At 46.4% G+C, this 21,548-nt stretch overlaps 1 protein-coding gene across 1 annotated transcript in view; it reads left to right on the forward strand.

Annotated features, from left to right (window-relative positions):
* GIPR (gastric inhibitory polypeptide receptor) overlaps positions 1-21,548 on the forward strand; it is an 82,287-nt gene that overhangs the window by 26,023 nt on the left and 34,716 nt on the right. The window lies entirely within an intron of this gene.

Here is a 21,548-nt window from a genome sequence, read left to right on the forward strand (position 1 = left end):
TATGGCCTAGTGTAACATGAGGACCATTACATTTTGAACACTTGTCTGTAAGCTGTAGGCCCTATAGGCTCTCAAGAGAAATTTATATCTTTCTTTGTCCACAGCCAACACCAACAGCCTAGCTCCCAGTTTTACACTCTTTTTTAAGAGTTCTGCAGTTATAGGTCTCTGTAGATCCTGAGACCACTTGTCAGCAAATAAAACATAATCCAGGTCTCCCTCAATGTCTTGAAGAAACTTATGATGAAATCGTAATGGGATGGGGACCTGCGCTATTAAACAAAGGGCTTCCGATAATTGTTCCTGAGTTGCTTCCTATAATGGTAGTCTCGGGAGAGAAACAACATAATGGTGTTATTGTCTGTATGAATACCAATCTCTGGCTAATAAATGGAAGGTCCGTTGAAGTGTTCCAAATGAATGCAATGTCCTATCAGGTTGTAAACTTTGGAACAAGTATGTTAAACCCTTCTGAAATCAGGCACGAAAAGTCTTCTGTGACATACACGGGATAAAATCCCCATTCCCCACAGTAGGAAGACAGGGCGTCACTTGTGACTGAATACTCAGGGGCTCATAATCGAAATAGAAAATCATCCAAAAACTGGCCTGAGTCGGCACTTGGATGAACATTGTCCAAATATGTCCAAATGCTGATAATAAAAACGGGTTTTGGACGTATTTCTAAACGACCTAGGCCTTCATAGTGCCGCTGAACGACCAAAGCTAAATGGGGCATTTCAGGAGGAGTGTCGAGGGCGGGAGTTGGGTGGGATAAGGGCCAGCTTAGACTTAGTCATACAGCATGTATAATCGAAAGTTATACAGCCCAGGATCGACGGAATTTGGACGTTGTGACTTAGACCATTTAAAACATGGTCTAAGTCACAAAAACCCACCTAAAGTCACCAAATAAGCACTGCAAACACATAATACAGACCCCCACACACTACCCCAGTGATCTCTGACCCCCCCAACCCCATAAAAATCTTAATCACACCTTTAAAATTTAGCCTCCAGAGCATAATCACCTGGCAGCCTGGCATAGGAAAGCCTATTCGTCCAGAACAGAGGTGGCTTAAGCCATCTTGGGGGTGGGTTAGGGACTCATGGAGAGGAGGACCCATGCTCATAAGCCCCTGTAATCACTGCATTGATACTTAAACATGTGCACTCCCCTATACGCCCCCAAAACCCTTTTTTACTGACATATAAGTGGCTCCTGCAGCCATAAGGGCTATTAGGGTGGTAGATAAGTTGGTCTAGGTCAGCGATGGCGAACCTATGGCACGCGTGCCAGCTGTGGCACGCGAAGGCCTTGCAGCTGGCATGCGGGAAGGTCCGCAATAGAGAGCTGCACGGGACGCCCCCTAGGGTCGCGGGGATCCCGTAGGGATGCCTCCGAGGGTCGTGGGGTTCCTGCGGGGCTGGATGTACTAAGTCGCGCAGCTTTTCTCCCTACCTGCTCTGCTTGCAGCACAGAGTTAAACGGAAGTCTTCCCGACGTCAGCGCTGACGTCGGAGGGGAGGGAGGGCTTAAACAAAGCCCTCCCTCACTCCGACATCAGCGCTGATGTCGGGAAGACTTCCATTCGGCTCTGTGCTGCAGGCAGGGTAGGTAAGGAGGAGTAGCCTCGCGGCTCAAGTGGCTACCAAGGGAGGGGGGCGGTCTGCCCCGCCCCGTGTGCAGCACAGCTGGCCAGGTCCCCTTACTTTTGTGGCGCTAACCCGACCGATCGACAACAGCCCTGGTCCGACAAACCTCCCTGCCCTTAACCGCGAATCTAAATTACCTTCTTACAGCAGCTGTAAGAAGGAAATTTAGATTCGCGGTTAAGGGCAGGGAGGTTTGTCAGACCGGGGCTGTTGTCGGTCGGTCGGGTTAGCGCCACAAAAGTAAGGGGACCTGGCCGGCTGTGCTGCACACGGGGCGGGAGAGAAGGAGGGGGGGGGGAGAAGGACGTTGAAAGCACTGGGGAAGACAAAGGGGTGGAGAAGGACGCTGAAAGGCCATGGGGAAGACGGGGGGGAGAAGGACGCTGAAAGGCCATGGGGAAGACGGGGTGGGGGGGAAGGACACTGAAAGCATTTGTGGAAGACAGAAGGGGGAGAAGGACGCTGACAGGACATGGGGAAGACGGGGGGGAGAAGGACTCTGAAAGTACATGGGGAAGACAAAGGGATGGAGAAGGACGCTGAAAGGACATGGGGAAGACAGAGGGGGGAGAAGGACGCTGACAGGACATGGGGAAGATGAGGGGGGGAGAAGGATGCTGAAAGGAAATGGGGAAGAGAGAGTGGGGAGAAGACGCTGGCAGGGAAGAAGACAGAGATGCCAGACTATGGGAGGAGCGGAGGGAAGAAGATTGGTGCCAGACCAATTTGGAAGGGGGGAGAAAGGGAGAGGCACAGTAACAGAGCAAATGGAAGACGCAGAAGGAAGAGAGACAGTGGATGGAAGGAACTGAATGAGAACATGAGGAAAGCAGAAACCAGGCAACAAAGGTAGGAAAAGAATTCTATTTCTTTTTTTGCTTCAGGATAAAGTAGTATATTAGTTGTGTTGATAAAAATTTATAAACAAAAGAGGCTCTGGTAGAAACCCATTTACAAAGTGTGTATTCTTCCCAATTAATATTTCCAAATTAATAAAGTCTTTTTGCTTATTTGTAAATGGGTTTCTACCAGAGCCTTTAATTCAGTAGCATAATTAAATGAAATAACTATTTCTGAAGTTTATAGGGACGGGCGGGGACGGAGGGGATTCCTCACGGGGACGGGCGGGGACGGAGGACATTCCTCGCGGGGACGGGTGGGGACGGAGGGATTCCTCACGGGGACGGGTGGGGACAGGTGAGACTTTGGCGGGGACGGGTGGGGATGGGTGGGATTTCTGTCCCCGCGCAACTCTCTAGTCCGCAATTAAGATATGCGGCGCGGCGGGAGGCGAGTGTGCCGGTGTCTGCTTTGCAGCTCACCTGGCAACAGGGCCGGACTGGCCATTGGGAGGACCGGGCATTGTCCCGGTGGGCCGCGGCCCATCCTCCTGTGCTGGCTGCAGTCCTGTGAGTGGATGTTTAGCCTGCCTTTCTTCCCCTTAGTATCCTATGAGCCAGGCAGTGTGGGAGGGGGAAGTGGGGGGAGGAAGAGAAGCTTCACACTGAGTCTGTCACAGGAACTCAGTGAGGCTGTAGTGTGACTCCACATGTGACATCTGTAATCAGGAACAGTTCCTAGTGCTCCCATGCTAGAGAGGTGAGGATATGGGGGGATGTTAATGTGTCTAATAATGTGCTCCTCTGTAAAAACCTCTGTATCTTTCATGGGGGACATGCTAAATTCGAGGAAATAAAAAAGCTGCTTATGATAATTGCATAGAGAAGTTCAGTAAGCTGAGAGGAGGGCTGGGCTCTCTGTGAACAACCAACACACTAATCCTCTGCGCTGTACCTTATGGAAAACTCAATATAGCAAAAAACAGTAAAGTGTATATGTGGCCCTTCACAGTGCTTTTGTAAACATCATAATAAAATAACAAAGGCTCCAATAATGAAAAATAAAAGTCCTTTTCCCATACACTCAGGTTGCACAAGTCCGGTTTTCACCCGGACAGTATATTTTTTGACCAAAACGGATGTCTAGAATTAGTAAAATTCCCCAATCACATATTTTTTTATGGGGACGGATTTGTATACAGCACTTCATTAGATTTTTTTTATTATACAAATTTTATCTTTTTGTAGACTTGAAGTCTTGAACAAAGAAAATGAGTACAGCAAAAAAAGCAAAAACAGATAGTGGAAGACCATTCCAAGAGGCCTGGACAGAGACATATGGAGTGACTGAACGCAGTGGGAAAGCATTGTGTATTATGTGTAATGAAAGTGTTGTGTCTCGCACATCAAGTGTCAAACGTCACTTTGAGACCAACCATAACAGTGTTGCTGAACTTGGTTTAGCTCAAAGAAAAGAGTTCCTTGTAGGAAAATTAAAGAAATATCACTCCCAGTCTCTTAGTTTTAGCAACTATCTTTCAAAAACTAATCATCTTACAGTTGCCAGCTTTCAAATTTCACTGTGCATGGCAAAACATGGTAAGCCCCTCTCTGATGGAGATTTTATCAAAAAGGCAATTTTGGCTGGGAGTTATTCACTCTTCCATGATTTCCAAAACAAGGATAAAATTGTGCAGCGCATCTCTGAGATGCCGCTAAGCAGAAATACTGCAAAAGATAGGGTTCTGCGAATGGCTGCTGATGTTAGTCAACAGCTTACTTGCGACTTACAAAAAGCACCCTTCTACTCCATGTGCTTGGATGAAAGTACAGATATTACTAACCATGCAAGACTAGCGCTCATTTTGCGTTATGCTACTGGTGACATCATGAGAGAAGAGCTGGTAAAACTGCTGTCTTTGCCTGGAAGAACACAAGGGATAGATATCCACAATGCTGTGATGGAGGCTTTTTCATCACTAAGTCCAGAAAAAGTGGTTTCAGTTACTAGCGATGGAGCACCTAGCATGGTGGGGACAACATCAGGATTCATTCATTTCTTTGCTAAGGAAGCAAAACATCCACTGATTCAATTTCACTGCATAATACATCAAGAGACTCTCTGCGCCAAAGAAAGCAGCAAAAAACTTGACGATGTCCTCAAAGATGTAACAAAAATGGTGAACTTCATCATGGGGCGTGCTCTTAATTTTCGACAATTTCAAGCCCTTCTTGATGAGGTTCAGGCACAATATAACACTTTACTGAAGTACAATAATGTCCGGTGGCTGAGCAGAGGACGAGTGTTAGAGAGATTTGTGGCCTGCTTGGAAGAAGTTAGGCTATTTATGAACGAAAAGGGGGAAGACTATCCTCAACTCACCAACATGGCCTGGCTTACCAACCTCATGTTCTTTACAGATTTTACTAACCACTTTAATGTACTAAACAAAAAATTACAAGGCATGGGAAAAACAGCAGAAAGCATGTTTAGTGACATCAAAGCTTTTGAGAGAAAATTGCATGTTTTTGAAAAAGACCTTGAGAGTGGACAGCTAAAATATTTTCCCAACCTAAAAATACATTTGGATAATTCTACAACATTTGTGGACAGTCATAAAAAACACCAGGAAATCCACAAAGCATATTCCACCATTGTAGCCGAAGCAAAGGAGAATTTTTTTTTTTTTTTTTTTTTTTTTTTTTTATTTAATTTTAAACATTATCATTTATACAAATAATAATACAAGGAACATAATATCACAATTTTCAGAAATTAAAGAATTAATCTTACATTACTTTCATTTGTCCTCAAGTCCTCATTACGGGGGATTATCCTGATCTTAACTTCAACTATAATCAAAAATATAATCAAGATCTTAAAACCAAGATCAATTTAAACAGTGCATTATTCTACTGAACTCATATTACAGTTAAATCAAGTGGCAATTACTTGTGTTTCATGAAGTTTTAAAAACTGCTCTAATTGTATAGAATCCCAAAATATGTAATCATTCTCCTTAAATTTCACTAAACATTTGCATGGAAACTTTAAGTAAAACGTAGCTCCCAAGGCCAACAGTCGTGATTTTAAATTCAAAAATGACTTTCTTCTAAGTTGTGTAGCCTGGGCTACATCCGGAAATATTAACACATTATATCCACAAAACTTTGCTTGCTTATTTTGAAAATAAGCCTTCATAATTAAAGATTTATCTAATTCCCTAGCACAAGTTATTAATAGCGTAGACCTAGTTTGGATTACATCTTGTGAATCTTCCAAAAAACCTGTCAAGTCAAATTCTATCTGTTCCAACTGGTCTAATCCCATTTCTGCCGAAACTTTCTTTCTCTGTGGAATATAATACATATTTGTTATTGGCAAGGAATCTGGATCTGCCAATCCCAAAATTTCTTTAAAATACTTACGAATCAAAATCTCTGAAGTCAATAAATGAGTTTTTGGAAAATTGACAAATCTTAGATTCCTTGCCCTAAGTAAATTCTCCATTTTTTCAAACTTTGTATAGGTAATATGTGAATCTTTAAGGACAGAAGATGACAAAGTTTGTAGTGTTAATACTTGCGATTCCATAATCAGAGTACGTTTCTCAACAATTTTCAAGTTTGAATCAATATTTTCTAATTTAGTAACTACTTCTTTTGAAAATTTAACATTTTGTGTTACCACTGATATTAACAACTCTTCTACTCTAACATTAATTGACCATAAATCTTTGAGGGAAATTTCCTGTGGCTCATTCCGGGTTTCTAATGGAGCAAAAGCCTCTCTTTGAAAAGAGATAGCTTTAGGCATTTCCTCATAAAATAATGAAGAAGATGCCTCCTGCTCCATAGGAACCACAGTTTGAGAATTGGAACCTCTTTGGGAATCCAAACCCACAGTTGTTTTTGGTAGAGGAGGAGGAGTTCTTTCCAGAGGGCTGAGCGATGCCCCTGACAAAGATGCAGCATCCTGATTACCTCCTCTGACATCGGAAGACATAAAATGTCTATCTATAGGGCCAACTATTACTGGAGTCGATACTTTGGGTTTAGCTTTCCTTTTCCCCATTTGCTTAATTTATTCAACTTACTGACTTACTAGCATACAGCTCCAGCAATCCTTTGTCCAATGTCTCCCAGTGTCTCCAAAGGGGCTCCCAAGGGGCACGCCCCTTTGGCCACGCCCTGCGGCCGCGCCCTGCGGCCGCGCCGCAGTAGCGGCGTCCTTTTCACTTGCTCGTGCAGGACCCGGCTGACGTCAGGGCTGTTGTCTCCGCGGGTGCCCGCCGAGATTCAGGAACTGAAGTCAGCCACTCGAGATGAAATCAAAGTGCTGCTGTCGTCCAGGGCCCAGAAACACCTCCGAAAACGCTGCACCTTACACAGGTAACCCCCACAGGCAGGCAGTAGCGGCGTCCTTTTCACTTGCTCGTGCAGGACCCGGCTGACGTCAGGGCTGTTGTCTCCGCGGGTGCCCGCCGAGATTCAGGAACTGAAGTCAGCCACTCGAGATGAAATCAAAGTGCTGCTGTCGTCCAGGGCCCAGAAACACCTCCGAAAACGCTGCACCTTACACAGGTAACCCCCACAGGCAGGCAGTAGCGGCGTCCTTTTCACTTGCTCGTGCAGGACCCGGCTGACGTCAGGGCTGTTGTCTCCGCGGGTGCCCGCCGAGATTCAGGAACTGAAGTCAGCCACTCGAGATGAAATCAAAGTGCTGCTGTCGTCCAGGGCCCAGAAACACCTCCGAAAACGCTGCACCTTACACAGGTAACCCCCACAGGCAGGCAGTAGCGGCGTCCTTTTCACTTGCTCGTGCAGGACCCGGCTGACGTCAGGGCTGTTGTCTCCGCGGGTGCCCGCCGAGATTCAGGAACTGAAGTCAGCCACTCGAGATGAAATCAAAGTGCTGCTGTCGTCCAGGGCCCAGAAACACCTCCGAAAACGCTGCACCTTACACAGGTAACCCCCACAGGCAGGCAGTAGCGGCGTCCTTTTCACTTGCTCGTGCAGGACCCGGCTGACGTCAGGGCTGTTGTCTCCGCGGGTGCCCGCCGAGATTCAGGAACTGAAGTCAGCCACTCGAGATGAAATCAAAGTGCTGCTGTCGTCCAGGGCCCAGAAACACCTCCGAAAACGCTGCACCTTACACAGGTAACCCCCACAGGCAGGCAGTAGCGGCGTCCTTTTCACTTGCTCGTGCAGGACCCGGCTGACGTCAGGGCTGTTGTCTCCGCGGGTGCCCGCCGAGATTCAGGAACTGAAGTCAGCCACTCGAGATGAAATCAAAGTGCTGCTGTCGTCCAGGGCCCAGAAACACCTCCGAAAACGCTGCACCTTACACAGGTAACCCCCCAGCAAAGGAGAATTTTAGTAAAAGATTTTCTCAGTTACGTAAGATAGAGACAGACAACCCTTTCATTTATAACTTCCCCAGAAAAGTCCACATTTGAAGATCTTGATCTTTCCTGCTTACAGTGGTTGGATATTCAAAATTTGGAAATGGAGCTACTGGAATTTCAAGAAAGCTCTATCTGGAAAAGTAAATTCAATGACCTGCGTGCGGCTCTTGAACGTATTGAGTGTGAAAGGGTGACAAATGAAATCACTGCTAGCAGTTCTGAAAATGAAATCCTAAAAGCGTGAAATTCTCTGCCAGACAATTTTAAGTCCATGAAAGCACTTGGGATTGCTCTTCTTACTTTGTTTGGGTCATCCTATGCTTGTGAGCAGCTGTTTTCGGCTTTGAATCATATAAAATCTGATGCTAGAAACAGATTAACGGATGACATGAGTGCTGCATGTGTTGCTCTGAAATTAACGCACTATGAGCCAAGGATTGACAAGTTATCAGCATGCATGCAACAACAAAAATCACATTAATTTTTTTCAGAGCATGCCCAATGCATATGTTTACATGAAGCAGTGTTTTCAGTTTGCAGTTAAGACATTTTCTAAGTTATTTAAATATTATTTAAAGATGTTATTAAAAAAGGGACTTTACATGGCCCTGTTGTATTCCAATCTGGAATTTCCAAAAAAACGGTTGGTTTAATTGAAAGCTCTTTTGTTTTCTTTACATCATATTATTAGAAATGTAATGATTTAACTATTTTCTAATTTGATTGTAAATTTTACAAAAAAACTTGTATAGACTCTTTGGGAATACACACCGAGTCTTGACACAGTTAACAGTTTTAAGAAGTTTATCTTTTTTTTTTACTCAGGATACATTTGACATGTTATGTGAATAATACATTTAAAATATATTGTGTAATTGAATCAAATTCTTCCTAAATTCATTAAATTGAATGAAATCATTAAAACATTATAAATTGCCAATAAATTGAAATGAAAACCAAAGGATTGTGAATCAAATTGATTCTCTGACAATACAAAGATTCCAACCTTTAAAAATGATGTTACATAGTTCAGACAACTTTATAAAGAGTTTTTAGATACTAAAATCTTGTTATTAAGGTTTAATTGATGTGCTGGCACTTTGAGGAAATTCTTTGGTTTTGTGCGGCAGTTTGGGCACTCGGGCTCAAAAAGGTTAGCCATCACTGGTCTAGGAGATTCTGGAGGTGGTTTGGGGGGCTCACCATGATCTATAAGGGAGTTGAAGTGAGGAGAAGACATGGTACCCTTTTTGTGAAGTCCACAGCAGTGCCCTGTAACTATTTAGGTGCCATGTCTGGGTGTTCAGTCCATCACTTTGCAGACCCCTCTCACATCCAATAGGGCTTGTTCTAGGCGTTTTTGACTTGGACGAAAAGTTTGACGAAAATGTGGTATAAAGATGGACGATTTAGCGATTTGGACGATCAGATCAGCAGGACGTATAATTAGATGATTATCGAAATAAAAAAAAATTTTGGACGTATTTTTTGAAAATGTGTCCTAGGCTGTTTTTTACTTTGGACGATTTGCGACTTGGACGAAAACGGACTTAGACGTTCCTTTCGATTATGCCCCTCTTAACATTTTACACAGTTTCCAAGTTTATTTATCATTTGATATACTGACCATCAGCATGTATCTGGTCGGTTTGCAAACTTAAAAATATAAAATTTAAAAGTAAATGGGAGGGGGGTAAAAGCAAATTGAGACATAGACCTAACTAGATACGTGAGGATTTAGGGTAGGGGAGGTTAATAATTACATTGTATACAGAAAAGTAAAAGGAGGTCCAAATATTCTTCTCATGGGGTAGAAAAGGAAATCTCCATAATGCTTGGTGCAAACAGGCATTTTTTGTACATTGAAGGAGGAAACTAAAATGGTATGGAGAAAAAGCCAAACATTTAACCTCTGTAGCAGAAAAATGAGCAGTCCTACAAAACCGGTCATTCACGTGTCTAATCTGACATGCAGTGTTAAATCATTCCACACTCAATAGTCTCTTTAGGCAACATTAATATTTTCAAGGATATGCATGGCTGTTTCCACCCCCCCCCCAGATGTATTCAGTCAGTGACCTGTGTAAAGCCATTTGCCCTTCTTAAATGAGGCTCAAAGCATTTACAGCAATCATATAACCATAGGCAGCGGAATGCTGTTTGGTTTGGGGGGGCCAGGAGCTCTGCCCTAGCCCCAGTGAAATCCTGAGACAAGACCCATCACCAGCTCCAAACTCAACCTCCTAGCTCCTCCTGGCATTGTACTTTGAATCTTCGGGGCAGCTGCCGTGCAGCGTCATTGAGAAGACCTGCCCCTAGAAGTAGAATGAAGGGTTCTAGGACATGCCTGCTCATTGACGCTGTGTGGCAGCTGCCCCGAAGATATAAAGTACAACACACCAGGAAATGGGTGGGAGGGCAGGCACCAACCGTTGACTGCCAGTTTTTGGGGAGGCCATGGCCCCTTAGGGGTTCATAGACAAAACTGCGGAAGACAAAGGCGCGCGCCGACAACTGAGCGCAAGCCGGAGGCGCGCGCTGAAGAAAATGACAGTTTATAGGGGCTCCGACAGGGGGTTTTGTTGGGGAGCCCCCCCACTTTGCTTAATACAGATTGCGGCGGTGTTGTGGGTGGTTTGAGGGGTTGTAACCCCCCTCATTATACTGTAAACTTAACTTTTTCCCTGTTTTTAGGGAAAAAGTGAAGTTTTCAGTAAAATGTGGGGAGTTACAATCCCCCAAACCCCCCACAACGCCCCCACAACGCGGCGCTATCTGTATAAAGTAAAGTGGGGGGTTCCCCCCACACACACCCCTGTCGGAGCCCCTATTATTTTCTTCGGCGCGCACCTTTGTCTTCTGCAGTTTTGACCTGACACCCCCCTGTGGTCTCCCCCATTCCGACGCCTATGCATATAATAATTGAACTCTCCAGGGGTGTGTTTAGGTTGGATAAGGAAAAGAACCATTTAGATTACAGTTTCAAGCAAAAACATGAAATTTTCCAGTTTACTATCTGCCAGTGGTGTAGCCACCAAAACTGAAGCACTGTTCTTATTCTTGACTTCATGGAGGTAGATAAGAGTCTGATTGGGCTGAAGTTGTTTCTGATACTAGAGCTAGTACTATATATGTGTCTACTAGGGGAAGACCCTTAAATCAGGGAAGAAGTTTGGAGGATGTATGTAAGTGAGACAGGGGAGTGATAAAAATAAATAGCAGTTACTGGTTGAACATTTGTATTGGGCATGTGCATTGAGAGGAGAATATGCTTGCAAGAAAGTGTGCATAACAATTAGCAGGAGACCTGGAGACAGTTAATAGCTCAATTAGTAGGCTCAAAGAGGAATTTTAGCTGAGCTATTAGAATCTGTGGAGATGTTTAATACAGTGGTTGCTTTCTTTAATTTTTTTAAAGTATAGTTCTGATATATATTTCAAAAAACTCTCTGGGCACAGAAGAAGAATCAGTGTGACCTCAGACAGTCAAGCTAATCTCAGTTGACCAAGCTACTTGGGAGGTGTTTCCTCTGAGATGCAGAGACATTGAACCTTGAAAGAAAACAAGGTTAATAGTCAACCTCTAAAGAATGCTATAATAAACCAAGCACCTTATTTCTTTCCTGTTTTCTTTAGAAGTAAAATTATGTTTCCTTTCCTAGGAACCATTTTTCTGTTTTTAACAATCCCACACTATTTTATAGGCTACAATAAATAACTCCTGCTATCTTGCAAGAGCAGGGCAGGATTAATTCTTTGAGGGCTCCTAGGCACCCAAGTACACTGGGCCCTCTAGCCCTGCCCACATCCCGCCCACACCCCACACCCCCTGCCCCGCCCACATTTATTTACCTGTTTTCTTATTTACTTCTTTATTTCCACTTGTATTTCTTTTTTTCTTTTATTATAAAATTCAAAACAAATAACAAAGATTACCATACCAGTGCCAGTGTACAGTTTTAGTTCTATGCAAGCCCCAAACATCTCTGTACAAAACCCCCTTCCTTCCCTTCCCATCTACTTGCCCAAGACTTTAACTCTAAACCCTTTCCATACGTATATAAAAGTGTTCAAATGCATTGTAAAGAAGTAATACCGTATTTTCGCGGATATAACGCGCACCATTGTAAAACGCGCACAGGGGTATAGCGCGCAGAAATCACGATGATATGTACAAAAACTTTTCTATACCGCGCTCAGGCATATAACGCGCATGCTGCCCGACTCTCCTCTGGCCACCCCGACTCTCCTCTGGCCACCCCGACTCTCCTTTCGCCCTCCCCGACTCTCATCTGGTTGCCCCGACTCACCCTGACTTTCGGTGCACTGCCCCGACTCTCCTCTGGTTGCCCCGACTCACCCTGACTTTCGGTGCACTGCCCCGACTCTCCTCTGGTTGCCCCGACTCACCGTTCACCCGCCCTGACTTTCGGTGCACTGCCCCGCCTCTCCGTGCCTGTCCCCCTTGAAGTCCTGTCCCCCCTTGAAGGTCTGCCTGTCCCCCCTTGAAGTCCTGTCCCCCTTGAAGGTCTGCCTGTCCCCCTTGAAGATCTGCCTGTCCCCCCTTGAAGTCCTGTCCCCATCCTGAAAGCCTGATGCCCCCCCTCGACGTCCGATTCTTCTCCCCCCTCGGCAGGACCACTCGCACCCCCACCCCGAAGGACCGCCGACTCCCCGACAATATTGGGCCAGGAGGGAGCCCAAATCCTCCTGGCCACGGCGACCCCCTAACCCCACCCCGCACTACATTACGGGCAGGAGGGATCCCAGGCCCTCCTGCCCTCGACGCAAACCCCCCTCCCTCCAACGACCGCCCCCCCCCAAGAACCTCCGACCGACCCGCGACCCCCCTGGCCGACCCCCCCACCCCCCTTCCCCGTACCTTTGGAAGTTGGCCGGACAGACGGGAGCCAAATCCGTCCGGCAGGCAGCCAACGAAGGAATGAGGCCGGATTGGCCCATCCGTCCTAAAGCTCCGCCTACTGGTGGGGCCTAAGGCGCGTGGGCCAATCAGAATAGGCCCTGGAGCCTTAGGTCCCACCTGGGGGCGCGGCCTGAGACACATGGTCGGGTTTGGCCCATGTGCCTCAGGCCGCGCCCCCAGGTGGGACCTAAGGCTCCAGGGCCTATTCTGATTGGCCCACGCGCCTTAGGCCCCACCAGTAGGCGGAGCTTTAGGACGGATGGGCCAATCCGGCCTCATTCCTTCGTTGGCTGCCTGCCGGACAGGCGGGTTTGGCTCCCGTCTGTCTGGCCAACTTCCAAAGGTACGGGGAAGGGGGGTGGGGGGGTCGGCCAGGGGGGTCGCGGGTCGGCTGGGGGGGCGGTCGGAGGTTCTTGGGGGGGGGCGGTCGTTGGAGGGAGGGGGGTTTGCGTCGAGGGCAGGAGGGCCTGGGATCCCTCCTGCCCGTAATGTAGTGCGGGGTGGGGTTAGGGGGTCGTCGTGGCCAGGAGGGTTTGGGCTCCCTTCTGGCCCAACTACACAAAGTACGGGGAAGGCGGGTGGAGGTGTCGTGGGGGTCGGCCAGGGGGGTCGCGGGTCGGCTGGGGGACGGGCGGAGGTTCTTGGGGGGGGCGGTCGTTGGGGGGAGGGGGTTTGCGTCGAGGGCAGGAGGGCCTGGGATCCATCCTGCCCGTAATGTAGTGCGGGGTGGGGTTAGGGGGTCGCCGTGACCAGGAGGGTTTGGGCTCCCTCCTGGCCCGATATTGTTGGGGAGTCGGCGGTCCTTCGGGGTGAGGGTGCGAGTGGTCCTGCCGGGGGGGGGGGATGTATCGGACGTCGGGGAGTCGGCCGGGCAAGAGGGCTTGGGCTCCCTCTTGCTCCGATCGTGGGTGCGGGTGGGAGCGCGTGCGAGCGGTCGTTCGGGGTGGGGGTGCGAGCGGTCCTGCTGGGGGGGTGAATCGGGCGTCGGGCAGGGTGGGAACTATGTTTAAAAACTTTTGTATACCGCGCTCAGGCATATAACGCGCGAGGGGTATGCGCGGTACGTAAAATCACGTATAACGCGCGCGTTATATCCGCGAAAATACGGTACTATCCGAAACATAAGTCTATATTAATAACCAATTTGCAACTCCTCTCAACTACCTCATTCTATGTCGTCCAACTGTAAGCCATATGTATGTATAAAAATACATACATATGAGTAACTCCTCTAGTATGTTTCACTCCATGTATGTTAATTTGTAACAAAACAACAAGGCAAGCGGTCCACCAAAGAATCCAACGTGGACCAAAAGAAGATCGACAGCCAATAAGGAGATTCAAATCAGGTGCTCCCAGGAACTATGCCTGATGCATTTCGCCAAACAGGCTGGTCAACGCTAACAGAAAATCATATCTTTCATACACACAGGACACAGAACCACCCTCACCCAGTATAGAATAAGTAATCACAAACTAAACTCCCCCCCTTTTTTTACAAAAGCACGGAAGAGGTTTTTAGCGCTGGCTGGCACGCTGAATGTTCTGTGCTGTTCTGATGATCATAGGAATTCTATGACCATCGGAGCAGTGCAAAGCATTCAGCATGCTGCCTTGTGTTACAAACCGAAGGAACGGTACAGTTTAGGGGTGAAGAAACAGTGGTGCGTATTAGTGCTGCTTGATTCATGAAAAAAAATTTAGATTCGATTCGATTTGATTCAGCCTATTGAACTGGTTTTTCGATTCAATTCAATTCGATTTTCCTGCCCAATTGGGTGGGGTTTTTTGTTTTGTTTTTTTTTCAAACATCCTGGTGGGTTTATTTTATAGCCTCTTTGCCTTCTCCTAACCACACTGGCGCTGTGGTGTAAACAAAATAAACAAACAAAAAAGACTTTTCCTCTCTCTGTTAAATCCTAGCTCACGTTTGCGGTCTAACACCAGCTCTGGCAGGATACACGTTTCAAATCTGACATATTGTAATCACAAAACAGAAAATGAAATTAGTTTTTCTACCTTTTGTTGTTTGATCATTATTCAAATCTTGGTCCCAGGCTCTGGTTGTCTTCTGATAACTTGCTTGCCAGGGTCTCCTTCTTTCTTCTTTCTCTGTGATAACCATCCATCTGCCATCTCTGTCCTCCCCTTCCCTCCCCAGGAGGTCTGGCATCTTTCCTTTTTTTCGTCTCCCTCCACAGATCCACCTTTTCTTAACTACCCTTTCATCCAGCATCTATCCCCCCTTCCCCACCACCCCAGGGTCCATCATCTCTCCCTTTCTGTAACTTTCATCCCTAAATCCCATGGTCCATCATCTCTCTCCCTCTCCTCTATTTTCCGACCCATTATTTCTTCCTCCCAAAGTCCGTCATATGCATGTCTCTTTGAACCCCCCTTCCCTCCCTCTGTGTACTGAAGGCCTGCCCCCCTTGAAGGCCTGCATCCCCCTGAAGGCCTGTCTGCCTGTCCCCTCCCTTGTAGGTCTGCCCCCCCCCCCCTTGAAGGCCTGCATCCCACCCCTGAAGGCCTGCCTGTCCCCCTTAAAGGCCTGTCTCCCCTCCCCTTGAAGGCCTGTCCCCCCTTTTGAAGGCCTGTCCCTCCCCCCTTGAAGGCCTGTATCCCACCCCTGAAGGCCTGCATGCATCCCACCCTCAAAGGCCAGCCTGTCCTCCCCCTGGAAGGCCTGTCTCCCCCTTGAAGGCCTGTCCCCCCTTTGAAGGCCTGCATCCCCCCCGAAGGCCTGTCCCCCCCCTTGAAGGCCTGCATCCCACCCCTGAAGGCCTGCCTGCATCCCACCCCCAAAGGCCTGTCTGTCCCCCTTAAAGGCCTGTCCTCCCCCTGGAAGGCCTGTCTTCCCCCTTGAAGGCCTATCTCCCCCCTTGAAGGCCTGCATCCCCCCTGAAGGCCTGTCACCCCGCTTGAAGGCCTGCATCCCCCTGAAGACCTGTCTCCCCCCCTTGAAGGCCTGCATCCCCCATGAAGGCCTGCCCGCCCCACCCCGAGGGACTGCTCGCCCCTCCTGAAGGTCTGTCTCCCCCCCTTGAAGGCCTGTCCCCCCTGAAGGCCTGCCCACCCCACCCCGAAGGACTGCTCACCCCCCTGACCTCCCCGCACTGGCGTTTACTTTAACGAAGCAGCCTGCAGCAAGATCGCGATGACAGCAATCTTAAGTTTGCACTGCTTCAGAGCTTTTTCATCTATCGTGGTCCCGCCCCTCCTCTGACATCAGACGAGGGGCGTGACCACGGCAGAGGAAACGTGATGCCAGTGCAAAGATCGCTGGCATCACGATCATGCTGCAGGCTGCTTCATTTAGGTAAACACAGGTGCGGGGAGGCCAGGGGGGGAAGCGAGATGCCGGGGAGGCCAGAGGGGGAAGCGAGATGCCGGGGGGAAGCAAGATGCGGGGGGGAAGCCGGATGCCACGGGGGTGGGAACTGGACAGCAGCACTAACCGGCTGAGGCTCCCCCTCACCTTCTAAAGCAGGTACGGCAGCGGCCGGCCAGCAAGAGCAGCACTGCCGCTCCTGCTTTAGGGGGCGATGGGGGAGGGTCAGCTGAATCAGGAAGCCAAATTTTTTTGTTTTGAATCGATTCAAATTGATTCACCCGAAGTGAATCGGTGAATCGATTCAAATCGTGAATCGGGCAGCACTAGTGCATATCCCCCAATACTGAACAAAATATAAAGATAGCAGATGTAAATTTGAAAAAAAGAGAAATAACAAATCACTTTACAAATTAACAAATTTTCAAGTTTCAAGTTTATTTACAATTTGATTAATCGCCTATTCCAAATTCTAAGCGATGTACAAATCAGCAAAATACATAGTTAAAATATACATAAAATAAACATACATAACCAACAAAGGGACTAAGTTTGCAAAACATAATAAAAAACTCATTTTCGAACACAATGAAACAATAGGCAAGGGAAGGAAAGAAATACAATCTAAGTAATGTAGGAGTCAACAATTAGAGGTTGAGCACAACAGGAAGGGAAAGACAAAACTGAATAGAAGGTTTAAAAAGAAACAGACGAGCAGTAGGCAATTCAATTAAATATTGAATGCATCTTTAAAAAGAAAACTCTTAAGTTTGCTCTTAAACTTTTCCAAATTCTTTTCCTCTCTTAAGTAAAGTGAATTCCAAGTCTGAGGTGCCGTAATAGTAAAGATAAATTGCCGTCGAGTATTGATAATTTTAAGAGAGGGAATGACCAATAAATGTTGGTCATTTGATCTCAATAATCTAGAAGAATTATATGGTATCAATGCTTTATAAATAAAAGTTGGAGTTTTAAATAAGAGAGATTTGAATGTAAGCAAACATAATTTATATAGAATACGATGAGACACTGGAAGCCAATGAGCTTTTTGAAGTAAAGGAGTCACATGATCAAACTTCTTTGCTTTCATAATTAGTTTAATGGAAGCATTCTGGATTATCTGCAACCACCTAATTTCCTTTTGAGCCATTCCCTTAAATAATGCATTGCAATAATCAATTTTTGAGATAATCATTGAATGAATTAGTATATTCAATGATTTTGGACATAAAAATTTGGATATTGAGCGAATTTGGTGTAGTCTAAAAAAGGTAGCTTTAACAACATAGCTAACATGGTCATGGTAAGTTAATTTTTCATCAAAAATCACCCCTAAAATTCTAATTTTATTTATCTGCTTAAGGGTGACACCTTTGATGGAAATTGGAACGACGAGCTTATGATTATCTTTCCAAGGGAAGAGCATAATATCTGTTTTATTGATATTAAGGGATAGTCTATTGGTGTCAAGCCATAAGTGAATCTGTTTTAGTTTCTCATTAATAGCTGATATTTCAGAAGAACTGTTGGGGTCCAGAGGATGTAAAAGTTGTATATCATCCGCATAAGCAAATACGGAGAAGCCAATAGATTGGCAAAGAGTCATGAGAGGAGCAAGAAATATATTGAACAGGAGAAAGAATAGAACCTTGTGGAATACCATACGTAACTGAAAAACTAGCAGAGGTTGAATCGTTAAAGGATACTATTGAAGAACGATTGTCCAAATAAGATCTAAACCAAAGCAGGACCTGATCCGTAATGCTGATAGATTGGAGTCTATCTATTAAGAGATTGTGATCAATTGTGTCAAATGCTGATGAAAGATCAACTGAAATCAAAAGAACAGATGAGTGATGATCCAGGTGATAGAGTATAGAAGTTGACATACCAATCAATGAATGTTCAGTAGAGTGATATTGCCGGAAACCTGTTTGATTTGGATGTAAGATATTTGTTTGTTCTATAAAATGTGATACTTGGTTAAATACTATTTTCTCCGTTAGTTTTGCCAGATATGGGATATTTGAAATTGGCCTATAATTTGATTTCTCTTCAGTGCTTATTTTTTGGTCTTTAACAATAGGACGAATAATGGATGTCTTCCAAGCCATAGGCATAATGCTTTGCTGTAAGCTCTCGTTGATTAGAAAAAGTATTGAAGGTCCAAAAATATCAAAATACCGCTTAAGAATAAAAGGAGGAATTGGAAAATAAGATACTATTTTATTGGACTAATACATTTTTTTAATTAGCTTTCAGAGGACAAACCCCCTTTCCTAAGGTCAGTAAAATATACTGCTGTTACAGTATCCTCCCCCCTCATGATGTAACTTCCCATTTGGTTGATGGAGGAGGAGGAGGAGGGAAGCCAGCAGCGTCAAGCGCACTGTTAGAGCCCCGCGGCATCTGTTAAAGTTGTTTACAGGTTTCAGCAGCAGCGGGAGAAAGAGAGAGAGCAGTCGCCGGCCCTATTTCTGGTATTGCCGATTGAGGGGGGGGCCCGGTGTTACCAATTGAGGGGGGGCCGGTGTTGCCGATTGAGAGGGAGGCCCGGTGTTGCTAATCACTGCGGGGGGAGGGGGAGCCAGGCCGTCGCCGTCTGAAAAAATTTTTTTGAGTGGTCTACTTCAGTGGGCCCCCCTGACCATTTCGGGCCCTAGACACATGCCTACTGGGCCTATCCTTTAATCCGGCCCTGTGCAAAAGGCATTAACTCCCTCATATTTCACAGCATTTGCTTCTGTATCCCTCTCTAAGAGATCTCTTTCTTCCTGCATCCTCTTATGCTCATATTATTATTTCTTCTCTTCTATGTTTCTCTACTGATAATTCTTTATACTGTAACCCACACTGTGGACCGAGCAGGACTCCACAGCGCTCCAAGACGAATTACACCAGTGTGTGACCCGAAATGGAGTCACCCTGCAGGATTGGATTAACACTAAGCAGGAACCAAAAATCACAGTCTCACAAATGAGGTTTGTAAGAAAATAATTCAGCTTTACCCATTCTTCATAAAGGTAAGCAGTTCATAACTACAGCTGCCAAAATGTCAGTAGAGCAAACATCAGCAAAGCAAAAATGCAAAAGGCAAGAAAGTAAAACAGCACAAAATAAAGTCCCAAAATAGCAGCTGAGTTTTCAGCTCTCCTCAGAGCCAACACAAGCCTGCTCCCAAACAGCTTGTTCAATTTGCCAACATTCAGTTCAGTGTACTGGTTTCAGCAATTCACAGTGTTTGAAAGAAAATCAATAAAGCCTCTGGCAGCTTTATACTACTGCCAGGCAAGGAGAGTGTCTTAGGTTTTGCAAAACTAAAGCCTCAGAAATGGCTTTCAAAAACTCCCACCCAGGGTGACTACAAAACCTCTCCCCAAAATGACACTCCTAGCTTTACCACAGAAATGAAATAACCAAAACAGTCCAAACAGGCAAATAGTCAAAAAAATCACCACTCACTGTTTGCAGCTGGTAATAAGGTCCACCCGCATGGGCTCAGGAAAGTTGGAATCACTCTCAGCAAAACTTTCTTGGCAATCCAAGGGCAGTTCCACATCCAATAGCGGCAGCTCCTCAGCTTGTCCAGCTTCCATTAACTCCTGCTTGGCCCAGGGAGTTCCTCAGGGAGGCAAGGCCTGAACCTCCTCCCTAGCCGGCCTCCCTGTCTGTTCTCAACTGCTGGCTTACATACTCGGGGCACGCCCTACCCTGGCTGAGTCAGCAGAGTTCAATGTGGCTTTTGGGTTCCCCCGGTGGTGACTTGGGTACAGCTCACCTAACTCATCATCAGTCAGTTCAGGCTCTCTCTGGTGGTCAATGGAGATATTATCAGTATCAGGAACAGCATGTACATTCCTGATTCCTTTCCGGGATTTCTTTTGGGTCTGGCCTTGGACTCTAACTGGGACCTTGGCGGGGATAACGCCTGGATGGTCACAATACTCAAATAAACCCAATATAGAAGGATAATAGAATAATTCCACAAATGATCCTTCTAGCATTTCTAAGGGGAGCAGTAGAAACATACACTGATGCATTCAAACACACCACAATAATATGCATAAACTAGTCTTTAAGCCCGTTACATTAACGGGTGCTAGAATAGATGTCTGTCTGTCTTTCTTTCTTTCTGTCTCTCTACCTCCTGCTGTATTTCTCTCTCCCTGACCCCCTTTCTCTGTCTGACTTTCTGTCCCTCTTCCTGCCCCTGTGTCTTTCTTCCTTTCTTTCTGTCTCCCTCCCTTCCGCTGTCTGTCTGTCTTTATTTCTATCTGTCTCTCTCCCTGCTCCATATGTAACATTCCCTCCCCCTTCATTTCCCTGTGCAGCATTTCCTTCCCCCGACCTCATTTCCCTGTGCAGCAACAGCAGCAGTATTTCCCTCTGCGTCCATTTATCTGAGCAGCAGGTCCCTGTGCATCAGCATTTCCCCCAACCCCCCCCTTTGCTTCCCGTGGTGTGGCCTACCATCGCACTCACAGTGGTCAAGGAGATTGAGAGGGCACAGCAGGAAAAACGGCACTACCAGTAGAAGTTTATTTTTAAGTTTAAAGTTGCCGCCGCGGCTCCTCTCACCATCGCTGCCTGCGTCGGAAGCCTTCTCCGACGCAGGTGCGACTCGTGAGAGGAGCTGCCACAGCACCTTTAATCTTAAAAATAAACTTCTACCGGTAGTGCCGCTTTTCCTGGATTTAGGTTTGCGCGAGGTGGATAGCAGATAGGCCAGCGGTTTAAGGCCCGTCTCCCATTTTACTTGCCCCCGAGCGCCAATTCTGTGCACGTGTCCGCCACCAGCACTCCCAATGACCTCCTCGCAGTCCAATGCAGTCAGCCATTGCGATGTTTCTCTGACAGTGGGTGAGTGAGGGCGGGAGGGGGGAGTCGCAGCGTGTTTGCTGCCTTTGTCAATCGGCCACTGCCACAGCTAAGCGCTCATGCGCACTCCTACCTGCGGTGCCCTAAAGCGCACGGAAAATGGGAGCACACAGGTGGGAGTGCGCATGCGCGGCTTAGGGTTTTATTATATTAGATTAATATTGTGTATACGGGAGGGTCCTTAGTTTTCACAGCTCTAAATAGGGGAACTCAATAGTATCCCTCTAGCTGAAAAGAGTTGTCAGTCCAGCAAACCCACTAGGGTAATGGTTATGAAACATCCCTGGGCCGCTCCCGTAGTGCAGTGAATAACACAAAAGTGAAGTAGCACAATAATTCTAATGGTAAATCAAAACTTATAGTTCAACTGCTGTTGCTCTAAATTAGAGCGCTTCCAGTGTCCAATCCATACCAGCAATATTACAGTCCAGAATTCACAGTCGTCAAGATGCCAGCACAGATCGAAAAAAATCAAAACTTACCTTGCTGAAATGAAAGCGTAAACTTTAAAC

The sequence above is a fragment of the Geotrypetes seraphini genome, chromosome 8 (genome assembly GCF_902459505.1).
Source record: "Geotrypetes seraphini chromosome 8, aGeoSer1.1, whole genome shotgun sequence".
NCBI lineage: Eukaryota > Metazoa > Chordata > Amphibia > Gymnophiona > Dermophiidae > Geotrypetes > Geotrypetes seraphini.